Below are 26,228 nucleotides of genomic sequence, written 5' to 3' on the forward strand. Positions count from 1 at the left end.
TATATGATAGACAACAGGAGCAGAGAGGAAAAAGCATGGCGTCCCCTATAAGCCTGTGTATTCCGGTGCACATATCGGCTGTGAGCCTCAATATACAGCCTGAGCGAGTCTGGAAGGCATCATATCGGGGAGGAAAGCCGCGATCGTGTGAAATCACGCTGAGTAACAGATCAACAGGCTATCCAAAGGTAACTTTCAGCCGACTCGCTAACATCCTGAGGATATACACAGCTGCACCGCGAACATTAAAAAAGGGTGAAGGTTAGATCTCTGAGCATCTATAGGACTTGAGAGGCCCAAATATGGCGTCGGATTGTGCCACACGCAGTCCATAAGTTGACTTTGTTGCTGTACCTCCAATTAGACCTGTTCTATCCTTTCTACCCTGCTCCTTCGGGATGACAGCACTACAAGGATCCTCATTTACTCAGAACTCTGACTTTTGGCAAACATAATGTCATCCTTGTATTTACCATGAGCTCTAAATATGGGAGTCAGTAATTCTCATTTTAGGGGTGCTCTTTTTGCCATCTTCTATATGATTTGCTTTTCTATTCCTAGTTCTAAGTTCCATTTATATGTTCTAATTTTTTGGAGACTATACAAGCACTGTCTAGGTTAATATGAGGCTGATAAAAAAAAAAAAGAAAAAAAGTTTATCTTGCATGTACTGCTGAGGTTCTATATAATATTTGAATATACCTTTAGAGGCTACAGGTTAATTGAGCTGGGAACTATATATTTTCCTTATTGGTGTGTTACCCTGTTTCTATGTTAGGTCTCATTAGGCCTTATCTATGTTTCACTAGAGGAGAGCGCTCTACATAGATTGTCATGCCTAGAAAGCAAAAGCACATGAGAGCTTCATAACCATACTTGCAACCGTTTCACTGCAACTGGGATCATACTCATTTTTTTACCCTTATATTGTTTATATAGGAGACGCCTGTATCATAATCCTTTATACATTTAACTCCACTTGACCCGTATAGATTATGCTGTTTGCTTTTCTCCATTAGCCAGAGGCTATCTATTTATTGATATGCTGAACTTGAGCTAGGTATAGGGCCCTACCTGGCCAGCAAGGTTTAGCTATACCAGTAGGAAAACTGCAGCCTCTTTACTATAGTTAGGGAGCATACATAAACTATATATACAGGCTATGGTTACACTCCCAGGTGCTTGTGTAAAAACTGTTAGATATTCCCTCTTAAAACTGACTGTTATTGGCGCTTGCAGTGACTATTTTATATTTTTAAGAGTGGTTGTCTGGAAGAGAACTGGTGGGCGATAGATGTGGCGATCTTAATACATGCCTAATGGTTTTCACACATGATCTTATTTTCTCTGACAGGATAGACCTTCCTTATGCGCATTTCATCTTCACATTTTTAGTATTATTCAACTAATAACACAACAGTGAGATTGCCATATTTGTAGCTGCTCGGCCCAAGTATCTCACTAAATGTTGTGTTCACCTATATACTCTAGTATCATTCGGCTCTAACGCAGGCTGGACCTGCGCCAGTGTTATCTAATATTATCCATGATATATTGGGCCGTCTTGTTTCTATATGAAAGTGCCACTATCGGTGCATACTACTTCTCACGTTTAAATAACCACTCCCACCCCCATATAGTATCGGCCTCCTCTAAACTGTGCTTATATGTATAGTCTCTCTCTTAACAGTACTATAAAATAACAGCTTACCCAGTGTTGAAGCTATAACCTTAGGTTCCTTAAACTTCTTATGCAAGAGATAGCATAGACCCATTATATAATTGACATGTTCCTGTTTGTCTTCCAACAATCCACGTGCCCTTGAAACTCCCACCACAGATTTAACATCATACCCATATGTCTTGATTACCATTACTATTCCATCGCCTCCCCCCCACCTTACTGTACCTTCTTGTGACTTGCCTAAACTTAACATAACTAAACCACCACCTCCCCCCCCCATAATGTACCCTCCATTCTAGAGGGGCTCAATAGGCGGTTTGTCTCGTATATACCGCATCCTAGTTACTATTATTTTATTACTTCCTAAATTTTCACTCCTACATAATACCAAAACATTGAATCTGTATGACCACCTAAAACAGCAGGACGGATTATTCTCACCTGCCACCTATACATATACTTTCAACATAGCTTTGGGTTGCCTCTATTGAGGTGCTTGTTCCGATCTCTCATTATAGATTTTACTTATTACTATAGGAGTCTGATGTCATATTATATATTATATTGTTTTATGTACACTTGATATATTTTAAACACTCTATCTGTTCCAAGGAAGTTATAATTCTAAAAAAGTTAAAAAGAGGTTCTTCGTTTGGGGTCCATGAGTGGCCCTGTCACATCACTGTTTACCCACCTTACAGTATGTCGATAACATATTTGTGGCCCAAGAGTGGCCGCATAGATCTCATTGTGGGTATACTGTTTGAACAGTGCTTAATGATTGTATTTGACGTGTACTTTGTCATTTTTCTGTATGGTGTACCTATGTGCAATCTACGCTACAACAATTTATTTTCCTTTATAATGTGTGTTAACACTTGCTATTTGTATGCTTGAAAAAGAACCTCAATAAAAATATATAATAAAAAAAAATAAAAATAAATAAATAAATAAAATACATAAAATAGCATTGTGTATTATCGTCACTAAACACCATGATTTAACTGTTTTTGTATTTACTTTCTCCCAATTAAAAAGGAGCACAATAGAGTGAGGGTGGAAGCTGCCTAATACATGCAATAGATGACAGTGCATTATTGCTGATATATACAGAAAATACACAGAGAATACATGTATAGTTGCTAATACTTAGGCAATGCACTTTATAGCCCTGTGGATGACCCTCATTGGTGTCTTTAGGTAGAGATGTTTATAATACATCTTGTGCAACTATAAAGCACTTCTTTACAGAAAGAGTGATTGATTTATGGAATAAACTTCCTCAAGAGGTAGTAGCAACAAACACTGTGGGGGATTTTAAAAATGCATGGGACAAGCATAGGGCTATCCTACGAACTAGATAAGTTTATACTGTTAGGTAAGGTGGGGCAGACTTGCTGGGCCTATGGCTCTTATCTGCCGTCAATATCTATGTTTCTATGTTTCTATGTTATATATATATATATATATATATATATATATATATATATATATATATATATATATATATATATATATATACACACAGGTGGCCCTCGTTTTACAACGGTTCAATTTACACAGTTTCAGAATAACAACCTTTTTTTCCAGTGATGTGACTGCTATTGAAAAGCATTGAGAAGCAGTGCATTTATTAAAATAGCCAGTAGGTGGAGCTGTCCGCTTGTGTTGCAGCAAAGCCAAGCAAGCTGAAATTAATCAGTTTAACCAGACCTGAGCTATCGAGCAGATTTCAAGGGAACAAGATCTTCCTGTTTATAAATCAGTCCAGATTGGAATGCATAGAAAGAACTGTTTGCAGAAAAATGCAAGTGAAGTCTGTGTTGTGTGATTATTTTATTAGGTTTATGATGCTGTTTAGCAAATGTTTTTGTTCATTTAACTTAGTTTAATTATATATTCTGTGTTGTGTGATTATTTTATTAGGTTTATAATGCTGTTTAGCATTTAAAGTCTACATTTCAAAGCTTTAAAAATAATATATTAGGTGTTACTTATGACAATTTTGAGAGGGGCCTGGAACCTATCTCCCTCACTTCCCATTGACTTGCATTATAAACTGGGTTTCAATTTACAACGGTTTCGATTTACAACCATTCCTTCTGGAACCTAACCCAGGCGTAAACTGAGGGCTACCTGTATATATATATAAAGAAAGCCACAATAAATAATGTTTAATTAATATTTCATATTTAATATTAGGGGGGATAGCTGCCCAGCACGGGGGAATGTGTAAAGGGTAACAGTGTAGATAGGATAGACTTAAACAGGATGCTCTATATATAGCTAAAATTGACTGTTTTAAGAATTATAATAAGCTCCCCAAAATGACACTATAGGTAAATTATCTAGGCCCATATAACTATATGAGGGCCATAAATCATTGCCAGTGATTAATTAAATCAAATTTGGAATTGAAGCCATCAGGTACTTGTGTCTGAAGTTTCAAAATCCAGAAGGCCTCCTGTCTAGCTAAAAGCTCATCCTTGTTGCCCCCCCTCTAGGTGGTTGCCTGACGGTTTCAATTGCCCTCCATTTAAATGCTTTTACATCTCCCTCGTGTACCTCAATGAAGTGTTTTGACAGGGCAGAACATGGCTTCTCATTCTTGATATAGCCAAGATGTTCTCGTACTCTAGTTCGTACGTCTCTTGTGGTCATGCCAACATATTGTCGCCGGTGTTGAGTACATTCAATCAGGTACACGACAAAAGATGTAGAGCATTTCACACATCCTTTGGTGTCAAAAGTCTGGTTAGTGACACATGAGTAGAAGTTCTTACCCTCTACAATGGAATCACAAGCCTTTCATCTGCCACTCCCACACCCATAAGTGCCATTGACACTCAGCCATGTAGCCCGGACGTTCCTTGTGTGGGAGTTGAGAGGGGGATAAAATATTACCTAGGGTCAAACCCCTGGAGTATACACATTTAAATCCTTTCTCAACAGTGCCCTTCAAGCCCTTATCTCCATACAGGAGAGGGAAATATCTCTTTATTATTTTACAAATTTCATAGTACTCAGAAGAGTACTGTGTAATGAACAGTGTTCGCTTGTCTTTGGTTCCCCTTGGCCGGTGGGTAAAGGCATCCTGTCTGTCCATACCACTCACTTCCTTAGCCACATTACCAACCATCCTGGGCTGGTATCCCCTTTCAACAAGTCTGTTCACCATATCAGTACTCCCTTCCCTAAAGTCAACATCTGTATTACAAATCCGTCTAGTCCGAAAAAGCTGTCCCTTCGCTATGCCTCGGAAAACATGCTTGGGATGTGCACTTTTACTATGCAACAATGTGTTGCCAGAGATAGGCTTCCTGTACAATCTAGTGATAATTTTTCTAGATAGAATATTACCCTCAAGTGTAATGTCGAGAAAATTTATGGTCTGTTTGTTCCACTCGAAAGTGAAATTAACACCATTCTCACTTTCATTTAGATATCGTACAAACCCTTCAGCTTCCTTTTCATTAGATGTCCATACTATAAGCAGGTCATCTATGAAGCGTTTGTAAAGGCGAATATGATCAATATAGGGGTTGCTGTCTGCATAAACAAAGCACCTCTCAAGCCATCCCATAAATATGTTTGCATAGGACGGGGCAAATTTTGCCCCCATGGCTGTGCCTTGCCTCTGCAGGTAGTAAGTCCCCTCAAATAAAAAATAGTTATGTTGTAACAAGAAGGTGGTGACCCTAAGCATAAAGTCAATTGCACTTCTATCCATGTCATAGTGTAATTCCAAAAAATATTTGATTGCCATAATACCCAGATGGTGAGGAATACTGGAATATATCGATACTACGTCTATGGTAAGCCAACTGTAATCAAGGGTCCAAATAAAATCCTCAAATATCTGCAAAACACGTGTGGTATCTTTAATATGGCTGTGTAAGGCCAACAAAATCGGTTGTAGTACAGCATCCAACCACTCAGACAGTGGCTCCAAAAGGGAGCCAATGCCTGAGACAATTGGACGTCCTTTTACATTCATTAGACTTTTATGCCCTTTCAGTAAATGGTGAAACACTGGGGTAATGGGATTAACTACATTAAGATAGTTCAAAGTTTCAACATCCAAGATACTACAGTGTACACCATCATCCAACAAATTGTAAAGTTCCTTCTGAAATGTATTTACAGGGTTACAAGTAAGAGTAGTATAGATGTTAGTATCCTCTAGCTGTCTTTTTGCTTCTGCAATATATGCTGTTTTATCCAATAGGACCACACTTCCCCCCTTATCAGAATTCTTTATCACAATAGACTGATTATTCTTGAGACTATTCAAAGCCAATTTTTCATTTACTGATAAGTTGTGCTGTTTGGCTCTATTGGAATGATATAAATGTGTAAGATCTTCTACTACCCGCTTATGAAACAGTTCCAAGGCTTTACCTCGGCTATGTATGGGATAGAATACAGACGGTCTTTTGAATTTGGGAAAAAGAATTGGTGTAGAATTTCTAGTAACATTAGATTCTTGGTAAAGGCTCTCTAGTGTGATGATATCACAAGTTTCCAAAAAATTATTATTATTATTATTAGATGCTGTTGTATCACCTTGTTCTGATTCAGGGACCATATTACTTGATACATCTGTATCCATAGAAAAATGTTTGTCGAGGGTTAGTTTCCTAATGAATTTATTAATGTCTATTATGGTATGAAACAAGTTAAAACTGTTGTTGGGACTAAATCCCAGCCCATAGTTTAACACACTACATTCTGCCTTTGTGAGTACATGTGAAGATAAATTTACCACACTACCTAGAGGAGTCGGTTGCCATTCTTGTTCTCCCTGAGGGAATATCTGTGTTGTATGTGTGGGGGTCCCTCCCCCCGCCTGCGGTTTGTTTCAATACAGGCTGAAAAACCTGAGTATTTTCATGAGTATTTTCATTGTTGGTCTGGCTAGTATTAGTATTTTCTCTGGCTCTATCCATACTCATTTGGGAGTCAATTGTGGAAGGTTTTTGTGTGATTAAATTAGTTTTCTTCGGTCTAGCTCTTTAAGTCTCAGGATTTCCAAGGAGTAAAACAAGTCCCCAAGTTTTATATCCTGTGATTCTTTGCGAAAAAAATCTTCTAGTTCTAGGCCATCATAGTCAGAGTCACTGGGAGGTAAAAGGGAATAGTACTGTGCAATACCTTGTGCTTCCATAATAAATGGTTAGATGTCAGAGATGATTGTTAAACAAACAGTCCTCAAATCCTTAATGTTGGAGAAATGCTGGGTTCAAGGAAACAATAAACATCCAAAAGAGAACAGTTCCCAGTCACAAATCAACATAAAAAGCAGATATTAAGCACTCATAGTCTGTTCTTGCAGTGGCATTAAACAAGAGATGTGCTGTAACTGGCCATAAATACGCAAAAAAAACACCCTACTCACAATGAAACCCCAATCCTCAAGCGGCATCCACTATTCGGAGTAGGGATCAAATCACTCACCCTTCTGCCGTGAAGCTATTGGACACATCCGGTTTTCAGTAGCTGGAACTCCTCAGAGGTAGATTCTCCTAGCGTGGGGACAGATACAGGCTGAATTTCCAGTTCCCCTGAACCACTATCTCCTCTCCGTTCCGGCTAGCTTCTATCTTCCGGGTCTGTGCAGTACAGCGTGTGACGTCATCGGGGGTGTGTGAGGACGAGGGTGTGTTGTGGCTGGCCAATCAGTTTCAAAGAGAAACAAAGCTTAGTCCTTGATGAACTTCAACCGCCACTACCATAGCTATTAGAGTGTGAGGATCCAAAAAGAAATGCTGCCAAAATAGGACTCCTTGTAGTCCCGGGAAAATATGAAATCAAAAGTGGAGGCAGCTTTTTCTTGAATGTTAAAAATCCAATCCTTTATTCATTCTATTAAAACATCCCAGCTCAAAGGTAAAAAATGCAGGCTGGTCTGACTAGTTTCGGCAATGCCGTAATCATAAACCTGCTGACACTAAGTAGTGAACATGCTTAAAAAGGGTGTCTTACTCAGTCATTGGTTAATCAGTGGGGGGGGGGGGGGAACAGACACTCCCACACATTAAACCCTTATTCGTAAACCTCACAATACAATATTAACATAAACTTAGTTAACTCTATACAGACTATGTATATACACACACTTACATACTCTAACACACTCACTCACACACAAACATACTCTCTCACACACTCACTTTCTCCCATACACTAACACTCACAAATATACTCTCTCACGCACACAAAGACACTAACACTCACGCACAATAACACACTCTCTCTCTCTCACACACACACACACACAAATACACTCACTATTTCACACACAGACTCACAAGACACTAACAAACACAAAGACACACAACTCTCACAGACAAAAAGACACACTCACAGACACACTCCCACACAAAGACACACATGCAAGAGAGAAATAGCTGTAGGCATGTGCAGTATGTTGTAAATACATGTCACTTTTTTGTCTGTGACTGTTTCCCTCCAAACGGACTGACTCCGCTTCAAACCTGGACAGACAAATGGAAACCGAAACTGTCCAGACAGGTGGCAACCCTATGTGTATGTCCCTTTAAGGGATTCAAAGTGCAACATTATTGGTATAGTGAGCATGTGTGCTTGTTGAGTTATGTACTTTAATTGAAAATTAAAATATTATGATCGATAGTTATACCAGTAAACTAATGATATTACAAAATTACAAATAGGAACTATAATAATTAAAGCCCAGATTCAAATTAAAGCGACAGTAAAGTCAAAATTAAACTTTCATGGTTCATATAGAGTGTGCAACCCCAAATAATTATCCAATTTACTCCCAACATCCAACCTGCTTCGCTCTTTTGGTATCCCCCACCTACCTACATACAGTCCTGGCCAAAAGTTTTAAGAATGACACAAATATTAATTTTCACAAAGTCTGCTGCTTCAGTTTTTATGATGGCAATTTGCATATACTCTAGAATGTTATGAAGAGTGATCAGACTAATTGCAATTAATTGCAAAGTCCCTCTTTGCCATGAAAATGAACTTAATCCCCCCCAAAAAAAAATTTCCACTGCATTTCAGCCCTGCCACAAAAGGACCAGCTGACATCATGTCAGTGATTCTCTCGTTAACACAGGTGTCAGTGTTGACAAGGACAAGGCTGGAGACCACTCTGTCATGCTGATTGAGTTAAAATTGGAAGCTTTAAAAGGAGGGTGGTGCTTGAAATCATTGTTCTTCCTCTATTAACCATGGTTGGTTACCTGTAAGGAAACACGTGCAGTCATCATTGCTCAAACCCATTGAGTTCTATGGCATCTGCGGCCTCGGAGGTGACGGTTTGAACGATAGGTACGCTGCGTCAGAGTAGACGCGAGCGTAACTGTTGAATTTTTGATAACTTTGTAAGAGGTTCAAATAGTGTCGATTAGGAGGGCGAATTATCAGAATTCCGCTCGAATACCACAGTTTTCCACTCAAATAACACAAGCTTCGATCAACGTCGAATTGAGATTGCGGGAGCTTTGTTAACTATGGCGGATCAATCTTGCGTCAAATACGACGTGGGATTCAAGCGTATTGTCAGTTGACGCTTTGATAAATATACCCCTTAGTGCCTGTGTCTGTCGCCCCAGGCACCCATTTAGAACTCGACCTAGGTGTGATATATGCTTGATGAATTATTTGTGTGTGAGACTTCCTTAAAGGGACATTAAACCCCAAAATTTTCTTTCATGATTCAGATAGAAAATACAATTTTAAACAACAATCCAATTTACTTCTATTATCTAATTTGCTTCATTATTTAGATATCTTTTGTTAAAGAAATAGCAATGCACATAGGTGAGCCAATCACATGAGGCATCTATATGCAGCCACCAATCAGAAGCTACTGAGCCTATCTAGATATGCTTTTCAGGAAAGAATATCAAGAGAATGAAGTAAATTAGAAAGTTGTTTAAAATGGTATTCTCCATCTGAATCATGAAATAATTGTTTTGGGTTTAATGTCCCTTTAAGCTTCCAGACAAAGTGGCTTCTTTAGCTTTAGTAAAACTGCAAGTAATATCACTGGCAGTAACATCAAGAATATAAAAAAAAAATATAAAAAAGCAAGCGGGTAACAGCAAATTCAATTTAATTTATTGTAATAAGACAAAAAAGGTGACGTTTTGGCACCTTAATCCCTTAATCATACCATACCTCTTACAAACAAACAAGTGGTTTATATACAGGTGTACCACAAGGTGGTGCTAGAGAGCCATTAACCCATTAGTGGTTGGAGTTAATATTTAACTATCAGTATATCCAAATTCAATTATAAGTACCTCTTGAAAATTCTAAAATAAATAATAAGCAGATGTAATACTTTAACAATTATCGCAATTATTGTAATATTTAACATAATCTGAATCCAACAATGTTACATAAATACAGAAAGATCCCAATCTTTGTTCATTCCTTTAGGTTCAAGGCATTCAAGCTCATAAATCCAGTAAGCCTCTCTTTGTTTAAGGAGATTTTCCCTATTGCCTCCTCGCCTTGGACTGATAATACTATCTATAATCTGAAATTTTAATTGACTAATAGAGTGGCCTGCTTTTAAATAATGGGCTGCTACAGGGGCTTTAATATTGCCTGTCCGAATATTACTCTTGTGCTCAATGATTCTATCTTTGGCAGCCCTTGTCGATTCACCAATATAAATCCAACCACATGGGCATTTGATCATGTAAATTATAAAAGAACTTAAGCACGTAAAGAAATTTTTAATATCATATTTTTTACCCGTATGGGGATGATAGAACACTGCCCCCTTAGTCATATTACTGCAACAAGAGCAATTCAGACAGGGGTAACAGCCTTTGTTTTTAGAAGTAATATAGCTAGGCCCTGATTTTTTATCAGAACCAATATCTGCTCTCACTAATTTACTCTGAATATTAGTGCCTCTCTTAAAGGCTGACATAGGGGGCTGTTGAAATTCAAGGATAGATGGATTGCACTCTGATAGAATGCTCCAATGTTTATTAATAATACGTAGTATCTCTTTACTTTGAGCATTATATTGTGATACAAAAATTAATCTGTCAGACTTATCATTTCCATCTTTATCCTTGCACCTCAACAGCTTAGATCTGGGAATTAATTTAACTGTTTCTATTTCATCAGAGATTAATTTAGAGGGGTAACCCCTTTCAATAAATTTTTCACCCATTTCAGTCAGTCTTTGAACTAATATGTTCTCATCAGATATAATTTTGCGAACACGCAACATTTGGCTATGTGGCAATGACTTAAGTAAAGAAGGAGGATGAGCACTTTCAAATCTTAACAAACTATTCCGATCTGTTTTTTTCTGAAAGAGATCGGTCTTAAAGCCATTATCCTTTTTAATTACTCTCACGTCCAGGAAGTCTATCTGTTCTTCACTCCAAACTAATTTAAACTTAATGTAATTAGTAGATGAATTTAAATCATTAACCAAAGATTCCAAGGTTCCAACATCGCCCAACCAAACACCAAAAATATCGTCGATATAGCGCCACCAATATTAGCGTAATTGGGGGCGACGTTGGAACCCATAGCTGTCCCTTGGAGTTGAAGAAAGAAGTCGTCCTGAATGAGAAAATAATTGCCACAGAGTACAATAGTGAGAAGTTGTATAAAAAATGGGTTAATGGCTCTCTAGCACCACCTTGTGGTACACCTGTATATAAACCACTTGTTTGTTTGTAAGAGGTATGGTATGATTAAGGGATTAAGGTCCCGAAACGTCACCTTTTTTGTCTTATTACAATAAATTAAATTGAATTTGCTGTTACCCGCTTGCTTTTTTATATGGATTTTATGGAGACCTGGGCAGTGGTCTCTGGGTAATGTGCAAATTGGTCAGGGTGCTGAAATACTTCCTTTTTTACTATATTGCTTACCTGCCTATTTTCGTGCACCTGACTTATCAAAATGGAAGAAAGACAAGACACCTGCATCACTTTCTCTTACTCTGAGGTAGAAGCAGCAAGAATCACTACTCTAACCAAGGGCTCAAGGGATTTTTTGAAGACTGCTCCATCCGAACATACAGCCCAAGAGTATATGAAATTATCAAAAAAGAATTTGGCATTTAACCTGCATGCTAATACCTTGGCTGAATATCACCGCGTTAAGCGGATTCCTAGAGGTTTGCGGATGGGAGCGAGACCTACATTAATGAAGGACAATCAGAATTATTGCAACAGATTTGAACATATACTTAACAAATGTTCAATGGATATTATCGTCTTGACCGTGGAGTGCCTGAACCAGGAGATAGATGAACAGAATATCAAACTTTCCGAAATGGAGAATAATCTTAAAAAATCCTTACCTTCTGAGGAACTTGATAAATTACTGCTGGAAACAAATACTAAGATTGCAGAGCTAAAGAAGACGATTGAGGAGAGGAAGCGCACAAAATTCTCTCGGGACGAGCAGGATTATTCCTCCGGGAGAGTTTACAGGTGGCGCTATGACCCAGAGGGCGCCCGACGGCGCTACACGTCGCACACTCGAAGACGTCAGAATCAAGGGTCCGCGCACAGCAGCAGTTCCGAGTCGCAAGATACCTCGCCGGGGGAATCAGAACAAGAAAAAGACGTGGCGGACGTAAGCACCGCCAGCGGCAGTTCCAGCAAGGAGGTGAAAAAGAAAGTGGTCAGGCCACTGCGAACAAGACGCGGTCGTTGAAAGGAGCCAGTGGAGGCTTTGAAGTACCGAGGGTAAGCTCCTGCACTTTGGGCACTCAGGAAGGGGATTCCCCCACAGCTTGGCACTGTAATAATGTTATTAATATCTCAAAGCATGAATTATCTCAATCTGAAATGGAAGTACTCAATAAAGGACTTTCCTTTTGCCCTGAAAAAAACTGTGACTTTTTTCAACTTCAAAAGGACTTGTTTAAATTTATAAGGACTTTGAAACTGAAAACTTTAAATTGGGCTGATGCTCCTGCCCCTGTTAATGAGAGTTCAACTATCCATTTAAAAGAATTGGGTCTTAGGAATAAAAGCAAGTATAATCCTAATATTAATAATCATAGCATCAGTACCTTTACCACTTTAGTTCAAAGAGATATTGCTAAACTCCAGACGAAAGTTGAAAAATATAAAAATGTTGGAAAATTTTTTAAACAAAAGGGTAATAATATGTCCATTGAACAACGTATAGCATTACAGAATTTACAACAGCAAGCTGACATTATTTTAAAAAGAGCCGATAAGGGTGGTGCAACGGTGGTACTTGATAGGAATAGCTATATTAAGGAGATTAAAGATCAATTAAGCAATACTTCTGTATATAAAAAACTAGATTATAACCCCATATTTTTGTTACAAAAAGAAATAAAACAAATTGTATACAAAGCAGAGAATAGGGGATTAATCAGTAAAGATATTGTTACTTTTTTGATTGTTGAGAACCCCTGCACCCCTGTAATATATGCTCTTCCCAAAGTGCATAAGGATATTAAAAAGCCCCCCGGTCGCCCTATTGTGGCTTCTACTAACTCTGTTTGTACAAACATTTCTATATTTCTTGATAAAATTTTACGCCCTTATGTGGAACTATCTAGCTCCTTTGTAAAGGATACAGGGGATTTCCTTAGGAAATTAGACTCTCTTGACCTACCCACTAATAAATTTATTATATTTAGTTTAGACGTGGAAAGTCTTTATACTAATATAAAACACACTAGTGGATTAGATGCAGTAGACTCCCTATTAAGGACTGATAATAAATATACTTCAGCACAGGTAGACTTTTTTATACAACTTCTCACTATTGTACTCTGTGGCAATTATTTTCTCTTTCAGGACGACTTCTTTCTTCAACTCCAAGGGACAGCTATGGGTTCCAACGTCGCCCCCAATTACGCTAATATTTTTATGAATTTTTTTGAGGAAAGATTTGTTTTTTCAAATCCTTTATTTGTTCGATATGGCGCCACTTGGTGGCGCTATATCGACGATATTTTTGGTGTTTGGTTGGGCGACGTTGGAACCTTGGAATCTTTGGTTAATGATTTAAATTCATCTACTAATTACATTAAGTTTAAATTAGTTTGGAGTGAAGAACAGATAGACTTCCTGGACGTGAGAGTAATTAAAAAGGATAATGGCTTTAAGACCGATCTCTTTCAGAAAAAAACAGATCGGAATAGTTTGTTAAGATTTGAAAGTGCTCATCCTCCTTCTTTACTTAAGTCATTGCCACATAGCCAAATGTTGCGTGTTCGCAAAATTATATCTGATGAGAACATATTAGTTCAAAGACTGACTGAAATGGGTGAAAAATTTATTGAAAGGGGTTACCCCTCTAAATTAATCTCTGATGAAATAGAAACAGTTAAATTAATTCCCAGATCTAAGCTGTTGAGGTGCAAGGATAAAGATGGAAATGATAAGTCTGACAGATTAATTTTTGTATCACAATATAATGCTCAAAGTAAAGAGATACTACGTATTATTAATAAACATTGGAGCATTCTATCAGAGTGCAATCCATCTATCCTTGAATTTCAACAGCCCCCTATGTCAGCCTTTAAGAGAGGCACTAATATTCAGAGTAAATTAGTGAGAGCAGATATTGGTTCTGATAAAAAATCAGGGCCTAGCTATATTACTTCTAAAAACAAAGGCTGTTACCCCTGTCTGAATTGCTCTTGTTGCAGTAATATGACTAAGGGGGCAGTGTTCTATCATCCCCATACGGGTAAAAAATATGATATTAAAAATTTCTTTACGTGCTTAAGTTCTTTTATAATTTACATGATCAAATGCCCATGTGGTTGGATTTATATTGGTGAATCGACAAGGGCTGCCAAAGATAGAATCATTGAGCACAAGAGTAATATTCGGACAGGCAATATTAAAGCCCCTGTAGCAGCCCATTATTTAAAAGCAGGCCACTCTATTAGTCAATTAAAATTTCAGATTATAGATAGTATTATCAGTCCAAGGCGAGGAGGCAATAGGGAAAATCTCCTTAAACAAAGAGAGGCTTACTGGATTTATGAGCTTGAATGCCTTGAACCTAAAGGAATGAACAAAGATTGGGATCTTTCTGTATTTATGTAACATTGTTGGATTCAGATTATGTTAAATATTACAATAATTGCGATAATTGTTAAAGTATTACATCTGCTTATTATTTATTTTAGAATTTTCAAGAGGTACTTATAATTGAATTTGGATATACTGATAGTTAAATATTAACTCCAACCACTAATGGGTTAATGGCTCTCTAGCACCACCTTGTGGTACACCTGTATATAAACCACTTGTTTGTTTGTAAGAGGTATGGTATGATTAAGGGATTAAGGTAATGAAACGTCACCTTTTTTGTCTTATTACAATAAATTAAATTGAATTTGCTGTTACCCGCTTGCTTTTTTATATGGATTTTATGGAGACCTGGGCAGTGGTCTCTGGGTAACGTGCAAATTGGTCAGGGTGCTGAAATACTTCCTTTTTTAGTAACATCAAGAAGCCTCATATCCTGCCATTTAATTAAAAGATTTTGCAAGGAAGAGGATTCAAAATGCATAACTACTAGTCTATACACATACGATATGGAATAATAACCTTCCTTTGCTAAGTTACAGAGTCTATCAATATTTGTTACCTCCATCAGCAAATTTGTGTGTTAGGCAAATCATATTGATTTTGTATGTCTCTAAAGGGGTGAACTTGAAAAGTTACAGGGTTTATTAATTGTGCTATAATGTTAAGTCCCTGAGTGTGCCATAGCCTGAATGCTTCTGTTGTGAAGCCAGGAAAAACAAAATACAAGGATTCCCTTGAATAGATAAATATTTACTCACTCCACGTTGCACACCCCACCATTTGCATATCCTGGCTCAGACCATCAAGGGATCTCTATAAGGAATATTTTGTTTACCACATGTAGGAAGCAATTTGTACATGGGGTAAGTATGCTAAATGTATAAGGTGTAGTTCAGAGTTTACTAAAAGATGCAGGACACAAGCCAATCAGCCAGAATCTTTGTATGCAACTTATAGTTGCTGTTAAGCAATTATATAGGTCGATATGAGGAGGTGAGGTTGGGATCACCCTCTAGTTTGGGTAGAACGCAGACATGTTGTCATGCTTGCCTGCATGCTGTTGCTGTCACTTTAAGACTGCTTTTCTGCAGCTGTCAATCAAGCTGTTTGGGGCGTAGTCTTCATTCATTCTACTGCTGTAACTTACCTGCCTAATTAATCATCCTCCACCTGATTCCTGCAGCCTCTATTTAGGAAATCTTCAGGCCTAGGTTCAATGCACCAGCTTTGATGTTGATTCTGAAAGCAGATTTCTCTGTGTCTGTTCCAGCTTCCTTTGCCTTGTAAATTTCAAGTTTACTGTTCTGCTTGATGAGTTATGCCTGTTTTCTACTAACTGCAAGTACCCAGATATATTCTGCTTTGTGTCCTAGACACATCTATTTTGTATACTCTGTATATAGTCTGTATTGCTGTGCACGTTCATTAATCTGCTACAACTGTATCATACTCTGAACTGCATTATATTTTAGTTACCAATCTTTTTGCTGTTATTGTCCAGTCATCTGCTTCAGCTACTGCTTGCACTCTGAACCCTGCAGCTACTAATTTTGTATTTCTGTTATTATTCAGTCATTTGCTAACAGCTATATCATACATTCTGAATCCTGCAACATCACAATTACCAGTGTAAGTATTATTGTGATTTACAGTCTTCTGCTTCAGCCATTTTGTACACTCTGTGTCCTGCAGCATATCTCAGTTGCCAGGATCTTTTGCTGTGTTCGTCATGCAATACTACCTGTTTTCCATGAAGCCTGAATATGTTGCATAGATTTGTTTTCCAGTTCCTGAATAACAGAATCTCAACTATCTAAGTCCAGGATCCTGATCTCAGGTCAAGGGATATGTATTTAAATATGCCCATGGGCCACAGCTTATCAGGAGAGTAACTTGCCTGGAAGGTTGACATCCGGCTTGTAAAAGAAGACTTTCCACTCAGGAGCTTAACTAGTATGGATCTATCACTTACCAGGTGCAGGGTCCTATCTTGCTGCAGTACTGCTTAACTTTCTCTTCCCCTCAGCACTCTCTGCTAACTGGACTGCTACTGATACTGTAGTTTATGTAACATCACCAAGCCAATCGGCACAGCGTGAGAAATGGAGCCTGTCTCACAGATCAGTCAGTGTACTGTAATCAAACTGGAAGCCGCAGCGCCATACGATAAAAATGAGTGGCTCCCGGTCCCGCCTCCAGCAAAGTGAAGAAGAAACTATATAATGTTAAAATGAAGCATTTATTAAAGCACATTCTGTACTTGAACAAACGCTTAATTTTAACTTTATATAGTTTCTTCTTTCCTTTGCTGGAGGTGGGACCGGGAGCCACAAATTTTTGTCTTATGGCACTGCGGCTTCCAGTTTGATTACAGTACACTGACTGATCTGTGAGACAGGCTCCATTTCTCTCGCTGTGCCGATTGGCTTGGTGATGTCACATAAACTAACCGACTTGCTGCAGCCACAAAATTGTTTCTTGAGAGACTGAGTAGACTAGACAATAAAAAGCATTGGTGTCAGTGGGAGACACTTACCTTGAATATGCGTCTCAGTCTCTTCAGTCCTTTCAATGTGCGCAGCGCAAGCGCGCATGGGATAATCAAGCAAGCCTTAGGTGAATGGTGCTTGCCGCCCTCCCAAATCTGCCGCCCCTCCCAAGTCTGCCGCCCTAGGCACGGGCCTTGTTGGCGTAGGCCGTAATACGCCCTGTACTCTACTGATAAGGACATGGAAAAGGATAACTTACCTGAAGATTTACAGACCACTGGTTCCTGTTTATCCGTCACAACTATGACCATTGCTAAAAAAATATCCTATAAATGTGTTAAGTCTCAATAATCTGGAGTGTGATAGTAAAACAGGACTGGCACCTGTTAACCCGCTAAGGACCAGGAATTTCAGAGAGAAACTTGCCAAAATGACCAGAGAAATTTTAGCATGTTTGCTATCACTCAATTTAAATAAAAATATTTTTTAATTACCTATTAAAACTATATATATTTGTTAGTAGACAACCCAAGGTATAGGTCCATTTTGGTATATTTGATGCCACTGTTTCACCACCAAATGCAATCATATTAAAAATATTGTTAACTTTTTGGGCGGAGTTTGGCCGTGCTAGAACATGGTCGCATAGAACAGGAGCTCCGGAGCAACTCCTTCCCGGTTCACAGGCTCTTGCTTTTATTAAGAGACCTTAAAAATGCTGCATATACACCCTAGCACACCAGGAGGCTCTTGAAGAGAAGTGGAATCCCAGAGACATTGACATCAATGAGTGGGCCCAGACCGGAGGACTCCCATGACCCGTACACTGTGACATTGCTACGTGGAGTACAGTAAGGTAGCGCTTCATAACGCCTGTAGGGACAATTAAGACCCACTGCTCTACGAGTCCCGCTACACACTGCATCCTCATCTACAAAGCAGAGCAAAGGCACCGACCACATGGTAGCAACTAGGTTACTACCATAACTGAGACTATACCAGCTGAGACCTACTCTGGGTAACACCGCAGGGAACAGAAGACAGTTGTGCACCCCCAAGCTATGCAAAGGGGGTAAGACGGTGAGAGGGGTCAGATTAAATCTATGTGCAGCAACTACTACATCTCTTCAGCCCTGACAGTAAAGGGCTAACATGTTCCTATAATTTTACTTAGTTTACATGTAGCTGGGAATTATGGGGACAGAGCAAAGCTAACCACTGCAATAAAAGGGTGTTAATCTTCTGATATCTCGCAATAACCAGAGCGGTGAGAGGCTTTCTATGGGAGGATAATTTAAGCGCTCCTTCAATAATGAACCCACTTTGATACCTCTTTATGGGAGGCCTTATCACTGTGTATGCTCATAACAGCCCCTGTCTTTAGATAACACTCTGACGCACTACTCAATGCATCCCTCTCTTTAAAAAGGGGAACAAGAGCTATCAGGAATATAGAGGTGGTAGTCATATTGCTCATAGTTTACCACAGATTACAGTGATTTTATCCTACAGTTTATATATTGCTGAGGGACCATGTTGAACAGAAAGTCTACAAGACCTGAGAAAAATGGGAAAACTTCCTCTCAAATGGCATCAGTATCTGCATTTTTCTCTCCTTCAGACCATAATAAATCAGTAGCTGCCTCCCTGACGAAAGATCACTTGCAGGCTGACTCACTGCAAACACCAGACCATTCGATCACACAACAACATTTTATTACGTTGCAAGCCACTATTGAAAAGTTGCCATCTAAATCTGATATAGCAGACCTCAAATCGTTCATACAATCAGAGATCTCCACTGTTAAAAAAGAAATCAACACCCTAGGCTCCAGACTTGAAGACCTAGAGGACAGTCAAAAAGTTATTAACACTATGTTTAGCACAGCGGAATCTGGATTATCACAACATGCAACCATGATTCTCACTCTACAGGAGAATTATTAGTACTTATAGATAAAGAAGGCAGGTACATTCTACTAAAAGTTCTACTCTATGGCCTTCCCATTACAATAGTGTCACTTTATGCTCCTCACACAAAACAACACACATTTCTTAAAAAGGTATCAAACATTATCATAGAAAACCAAAAAGGTGCCCTGCTAATAGGAGGGGATCTCAACCTAACTTTAGACCCCTCTCTGGACAGTTCTACACACACAACATCCAACTCCAAACTAACGGCTAGATTTAGAGTTTGGCGGTAGCCGTCAAAACCAGCGTTAGAGGCTCCTAACACTGGTTTTGGGCTACCGCTGGTATTTGGAGTCAGTCAGGAAAGGGTCTAACGCTCACTTTCCAGCCGTGACTTTTCCATACCGCAGATCCCCCTACGCCATTTGCGTATCCTATCTTTCAATGGGATCTTTCTAATGCCGGTATTTAGAGTCTTGGCTGAAGTGAGCGATAGAAATCTAACGACAAGACTCCAGCCGCAGAGAAAAGCCAGGAGTTAAGAGCTTTCTGGGCTAACGCCAGTTCATAAAGCTCTTAACTACTGTGCTCTAAAGTACACTAACACCCATAAACTACCTATGTACCCCTAAACCGAGGTCCCCCCACATCACCGCCACTCTATTAAAATTTTTTAACCCCTAATCTGCCGACCGCACACCGCTGCCACCTACGTTATCCCTATGTACCCCTAATCTGCTGCCCCTAATACCGCCGACACCTACATAATATTTATTAACCCCTAATCTGCCACCCCGCTATCGCTGACACCTGCATATTTTTTTTAACCCCTAATCTGCCGCTCCGTACACCGCCGCAACCTACATTATACCTATGTACCCCTAATCTGCTGCCCCTAACACAGCCGACCCCTATATTATATTTATTACCCCCTAATCTGCCGCCGCCAACATCGCCTCCACCTACCTACAATTATTAACCCCTAATCTGCCGACCGGACCACACCGCTACTATAATAAATGTATTAACCCCTAAAGCTAAGTCTAACCCTAACACTAACACCCCCCCCTAAGTTAAATATAATTTAAATCTAACGAAATAAATTAACTCTTATTAAATAAATTATTCCTATTTAAAGCTAAATACTTACCTGTAAAATAAACCCTAATATAGCTGAAATATAAATTATAATTATATTGTAGCTATTTTAGGATTAATATTTATTTTACAGGCAACTTTGTAATTATTTTAACCAGGTACAATAGCTATTAAATACAGGGAGTGCAGAATTATTAGGCAAATTAGTATTTTGACCACATCATCCTCTTTATGCATGTTGTCTTACTCCAAGCTGTATAGGCTCGAAAGCCTACTACCAATTAAGCATATTAGGTGATGTGCATCTCTGTAATGAGAAGGGGTGTGGTCTAATGACATCAACACCCTATATCAGGTGTGCATAATTATTAGGCAACTTCCTTTCCTTTGGCAAAATGGGTCAAAAGAAGGACTTGACAGGCTCAGAAAAGTCAAAAATAGTGAGATATCTTGCAGAGGGATGCAGCACTCTTAAAATTGCAAAGCTTCTGAAGCGTGATCATCGAACAATCAAGCTTTTCATTCAAAATAGTTAACAGGGTCGCAAGAAGCGTGTGGAAAAACCAAGGCGCAAAATAACTGCCCATGAACTGAGAAAAGTCAAGCATACAGCTGCCAAGATGCCACTTGCCACCAGTTTGGCCATATTTCAGAGCTGCAACATCACTGGAGTGCCCAAAAGCACAAGGTGTGCAATACTCAGAGACATGGCCAAGGTAAGAAAGGCTGAAAGACGACCACCACTGAACAAGACACACAAGCTGAAACGTCAAGACTGGGCCAAGAAATATCTCAAGACTGATTTTTCTAAGGTTTTATGGACTGATGAAATGAGAGTGAGTCTTGATGGGCCAGATGGATGAGCCCGTGGCTGGATTGGTAAAGGGCAGAGAGCTCCAGTCCGACTCAGACGCCAGCAAGGTGGAGGTGGAGTACTGGTTTAGGCTGGTATAATCAAAGATGAGCTTGTGGGGCCTTTTCGGGTTGAGGATGGAGTCAAGCTCAACTCCCAGTCCTACTGCCAGTTTCTGGAAGACACCTTCTTCAAGCAGTGGTACAGGAAGAAGTCTGCATCCTTCAAGAAAAACATGATTTTCATGCAGGACAATGCTCCATCACACACGTCCAAGTACTCCACAGCGTGGCTGGCAAGAAAGGGTATAAAAGAAGAAAATCTAATGACATGGCCTCCTTGTTCACCTGATCTGAACCCCATTGAGAACCTGTGGTCCATCATCAAATGTGAGATTTACAAGGAGGGAAAACAGTACACCTCTCTGAACAGTGTCTGGGAGGCTGTGGTTGCTGCTGCACGCAATGTTGATGGTGAACAGATCAAAACACTGACAGAATCCATGGATGGCAGGCGTTTGAATGTCCTTGCAAAGAAAGGTGGCTATATTGGTCACTGATTTGTTTTTGTTTTGTTTTTGAATGTCAGAAATGTATATTTGTGAATGTTGAGATGTTATATTGGTTTCACTGGTAAAAATAAATAATTGAAATGGGTATATATTTGTTTTTTGTTAAGTTGCCTAATAATTATGCACAGTAATAGTCACCTGCACACACAGATATCCCCCTAAAATAGCTATAACTAAAAACAAACTAAAAACTACTTCCAAAACTATTCAGCTTTGATATTAATGAGTTTTTTGGGTTCATTGAGAACATGGTTATTGTTCAATAATAAAATTAATCCTCAAAAATACAACTTGCCTAATAATTCTGCACTCCCTGTAGTTAATAACTATTTAATAGTTACCTAGTTAAAATAATTACAAAATTACCTGTAAAATAAATCCTAACCTAAGTTACAATTAAACCTAACACTACACTATCAATAAATTAATTAAATACAATTCCTACAAATAAATACAATGAAATAAACTAGCTAAAGTACAAAAAATAAAAAAGAACTAAGTTACAAAAAATAAAAAAATATTTACAAACATTAGAAAAATATTACAACAATTTTAAACTAATTACACCTACTCTAAGCCCCCTAATAAAATAACAAAGACCCCCAAAATAAAAAAATGCCCTACCCTATTCTAAAATTAAAATAGAAAAGCTCTTTTACCTTACCAGCCCTGAAAAGGGCCCTTTGCGGGGCATGCCCCAGAGAATTCAGCTCTTTTGCCTGTAAAAAGAAAACATACAATACCCCCCCAACATTACAACCCACCACCCACATACCCCTAATCTAACCCAAACCCCCCTTAAATAAACCTAACACTAAGCCCATGAAGATCTTCCTACCTTGTCTTCACCATGCCAGGTATCACCGATCGCTCCAGGCTCCGAAATCTTCATCCAAGCCCAAGCAGGGGCTGGAGATCCATCATCCGGCTGAAGTCTTCTATCAAGCGACGGCTGAAGAGGTCCAGAAGAGGCTCCAAAGTCTTCATGCTATCCGGGCAGAAGAGTAGATCCGGACCGGCAACCATCTTCTTCAAAGCGGTGACAAGCGGCTCCATGTTGAAGACCTCCGTCGCGGATCCATCCTCTTCTTGTGACGTCCTAAGTCCGAATGAAGGTTCCTTTAAATGACGTCATCCAAGATGGCGTCCCTCGAATTCCGATTGGCTGATAGAATCCTATCAGCCAATCGGAATTAAGGTAGGAAAAATCTGATTGGCTGATGGAATCAGCCAATCAGATTCAAGTTCAATCCGATTGGCTGATCCAATCAGCCAATCAGATTGAGCTTGCATTCTATTGGCTGATCGGAACAAGCAATAACAGAAACACAAAATGTGACAGATGTGCTTATACTTGTAGTTTAGTCTTAAAGAGGTCCTTTATTTGTCTCTTCCTATTCCTTCCTTTTCTATTTCTTTTCTACATATATTTGGTTCTTAAACCTAACTTGATGTAGCAAATGTAATCATCATTGTTATGCCAACCTACCTTGCTGAAACAAAAGCAGGTAGAGCTGTTGCTAGGCAACATATAGCTTCACCATTATGATGGGCTGTTGATGCTGTAACTGTCAATTATCAGGTAAAGAAGAGGCTGCAAGGAAGAGCAAGTCATAACCTCCTGCTACAGTTTGTGGGACAAAGAATACTCTAAAGCAAGTGAACCAGAGGATATTATTAACAAATAGGTAAGATTAGAGCATACCATTAAATTGAGAGTCATTTAATTAAGAAAAAAAGCTTAAATTTGAACTTTGTCTAGCAAATTGTTTTAAACCTTTTCAAAGTAAAGTACTGGTCATTCATGTGACGGTTTATCATCATGTGACTTATGTCAAGTAGTTATTGGCCAATGAGAAACTCAGATACAACCTTAAAATTAAAAAAAATGATAACCCCATGATGTAAATCATAAAAACCTTGAATAGATATATTTATTTATTCTAAAAAAACCGGATATTTAAATATTTTTTATAGGACTCTTTTATTCATTTCTTTGTTCTGATCATTAATGTTTTCTATTTTTTAAGGGCTATTTAATGCACTTTGGGCTAGAGTGCATCTATTTTCTAGAAACATCTGACTAATTTGAATTTGTTTGTTTAATCAGTGTGAAATGATAAGGACCTGACATTTTTTTTTTGACTATGTTTCAACACTCTTTGCAGGATCGTTCAATAGCAGCAGTATTGTAGCAGACCTACATGTATTTTGCAAGATGAATCACTTGTTTACTATTTTTATTTTAATTATATGAAGGTCTTTTGTAATTATAAATTAAAAATATGTGATTTTAAATGTCGCCTACAAACCCTTTAATATTTATGGACATAACCTTTTTCTTCCCTAATATCTCCATAGTATTGTGTTTTCTATCTCTATTACTTTTTCTCAGCTGCATATCACCTTATGTATTTTGCTCCTGCTGCCATTTTAAAGAGACGTGATACCCAAACGTTGAAGCACTTGAAAGTGATGCAGCATAGCTGTAAAAAGCTGACTAGAAAATATCACATACACATATTGAACCACACTAACATTAGTGCGCAAGTTGATATACTGTATGCATGTGTATATTTGTGTGTATATATATATAAACAGTATATATAGTATATATATATATGCAGGCAGGCCATGCTAGCACCCACACTCTCTGCTTACTCAACCATGCACTTGTAATCTGGGCAGAATATGGTTTGGCGTTGTCCTGCTGGAAAATACAGGGTAATCCCTGGAAAATACTGGAATAATGTCTGGATGGCAGCATATGTTGCTCAAACATGCATACATATCTTTCTGCACTAATGGTGAATTCACAGATGTGCGAGTTACCCATGCCATGGGCAATGACACACCCTCATACCATGACAGATGCTGGCTTGGATGGTCCTTTTCCTCTTTGGCCCGGAGAACACGACGGCTGTTTTTTCCAAAAACTATTTGAAATGTTGACTCGTAGGACAAAACACTATTCTATTGTGCTACTGCATTTTAGATGAGACTGAGCCCAGAGAAGTTGGCGGCGCTTCTGGACAGTGTTGATGTATAGCTTCTGCTTTGCATAGTAAAGCCTTTACTTGCATCTGTGGATGCAGCGGCGAATGGTGTTAACTGAAAAAGGTTTACCAAAGTATTCCCGAGCCCATGTCAGGATATCCATTACAGACTCATAACGGTTTTTGAGACAGTGACATCTGAGGGATCGAAGATAAAACGCATTCAGAAGTGTTTTTCGGCCTTGCCCTTTACACATCGAGATTTGACTGGATTCCTTGAATCTTTTAATTATATTGTGCACTGTAGAAGGTGAAATGCCCAAAATCCTACCAATTTGTCTTTGGGGAATGTTGGTCTCAAAGTGTTGGATTATTCGCTGACGCATCTGTTGGCAGATTGGCGAGCCTCAACCCATACTTGCTCTTGAAGGACTAGGCCTTTTTTGGAGGCTTCTTGTATACTATGATTGCACAATTGCCTCACCTGTTTCACATGACCATCTTATTTCAACTTGTCACATCTCTATTAGTCCCAAACTGAACTGTCCCAACTTTTTGGAACGTGTTGCAGTCATCAGATTTGAAATTAGTGTATATTTTAAAAAATGCATTAAATTCACACAGTAAAACATCAAATAATGTGTTAATAATGTGTTTTCAATATAGCACAGGGGGAATTGCATTTTGAAATGATACTTTCTGTTTGTTTGTTTTTGCATTTTCCATGCTGTCCCAACTTTTTCAGAATTGGGGTTGTGTATGCATATATATGTGTGTATATATTCATATAGATATATAGGTATAAATTACATTAAAAAAAATCATAGCTATAGAAATATCTATTTTAAAATAAAAAGAATATTTTTTTCTAGTGAAGAACATAGGAATGTAAAGTATTCCTAACTCACTTTGGGTTTAGCGCAGTTGCTCTAGTGCAATCTTGGGTTAGAGTGTGTGCGATAACTGAAAGTTTTCTTTTGCAGCCTGTCCTATAGAAGTCTATGAGGATAAGAAGTTAGCATGGCCTCAATATTAAAAGTCCTGAAGTTAGTGCGCCTGAGTGCCACATTTTTAACAAGAACAGTTAGCATGCAAGCGGAACATTTATTTGTTTTGTGATACTTGTAATCTAACCCTGTGCGTTTAATCCCTTTGCGGGTTGATTAAAATTATATGTAATATTTTTTACTATGATGGCCCTTAAAGGGACAGTCAAGTCAAACTTAAAATTGAATGATTCCGATAAAGCATGACATTTTAAACAACTTTCCAATTTACTTTTATCATCAAATTTGATTTGTTCTCTTGGTATTCTTTGTGGAAGGCTAAACCTTGGTAGGCTCATATGCTAACCTACACTTTTCCTATCAGTATCTTATCTCTTTCACACTAAGTTGACTTTTCCTGTGATGTGCACAATAATAATTTCCTATAATTTCTAAAATCTTTGAAATCAAATTAATGAAAATATGTTACCCCATACCCCTAGACTTTCTCTTCATATGATAATAATATAATGCTCAAAACAGTGATTTCTTTCCATCTAG

The sequence above is a fragment of the Bombina bombina genome, chromosome 6 (assembly GCF_027579735.1).
Source record: "Bombina bombina isolate aBomBom1 chromosome 6, aBomBom1.pri, whole genome shotgun sequence".
Lineage (NCBI taxonomy): Eukaryota > Metazoa > Chordata > Amphibia > Anura > Bombinatoridae > Bombina > Bombina bombina.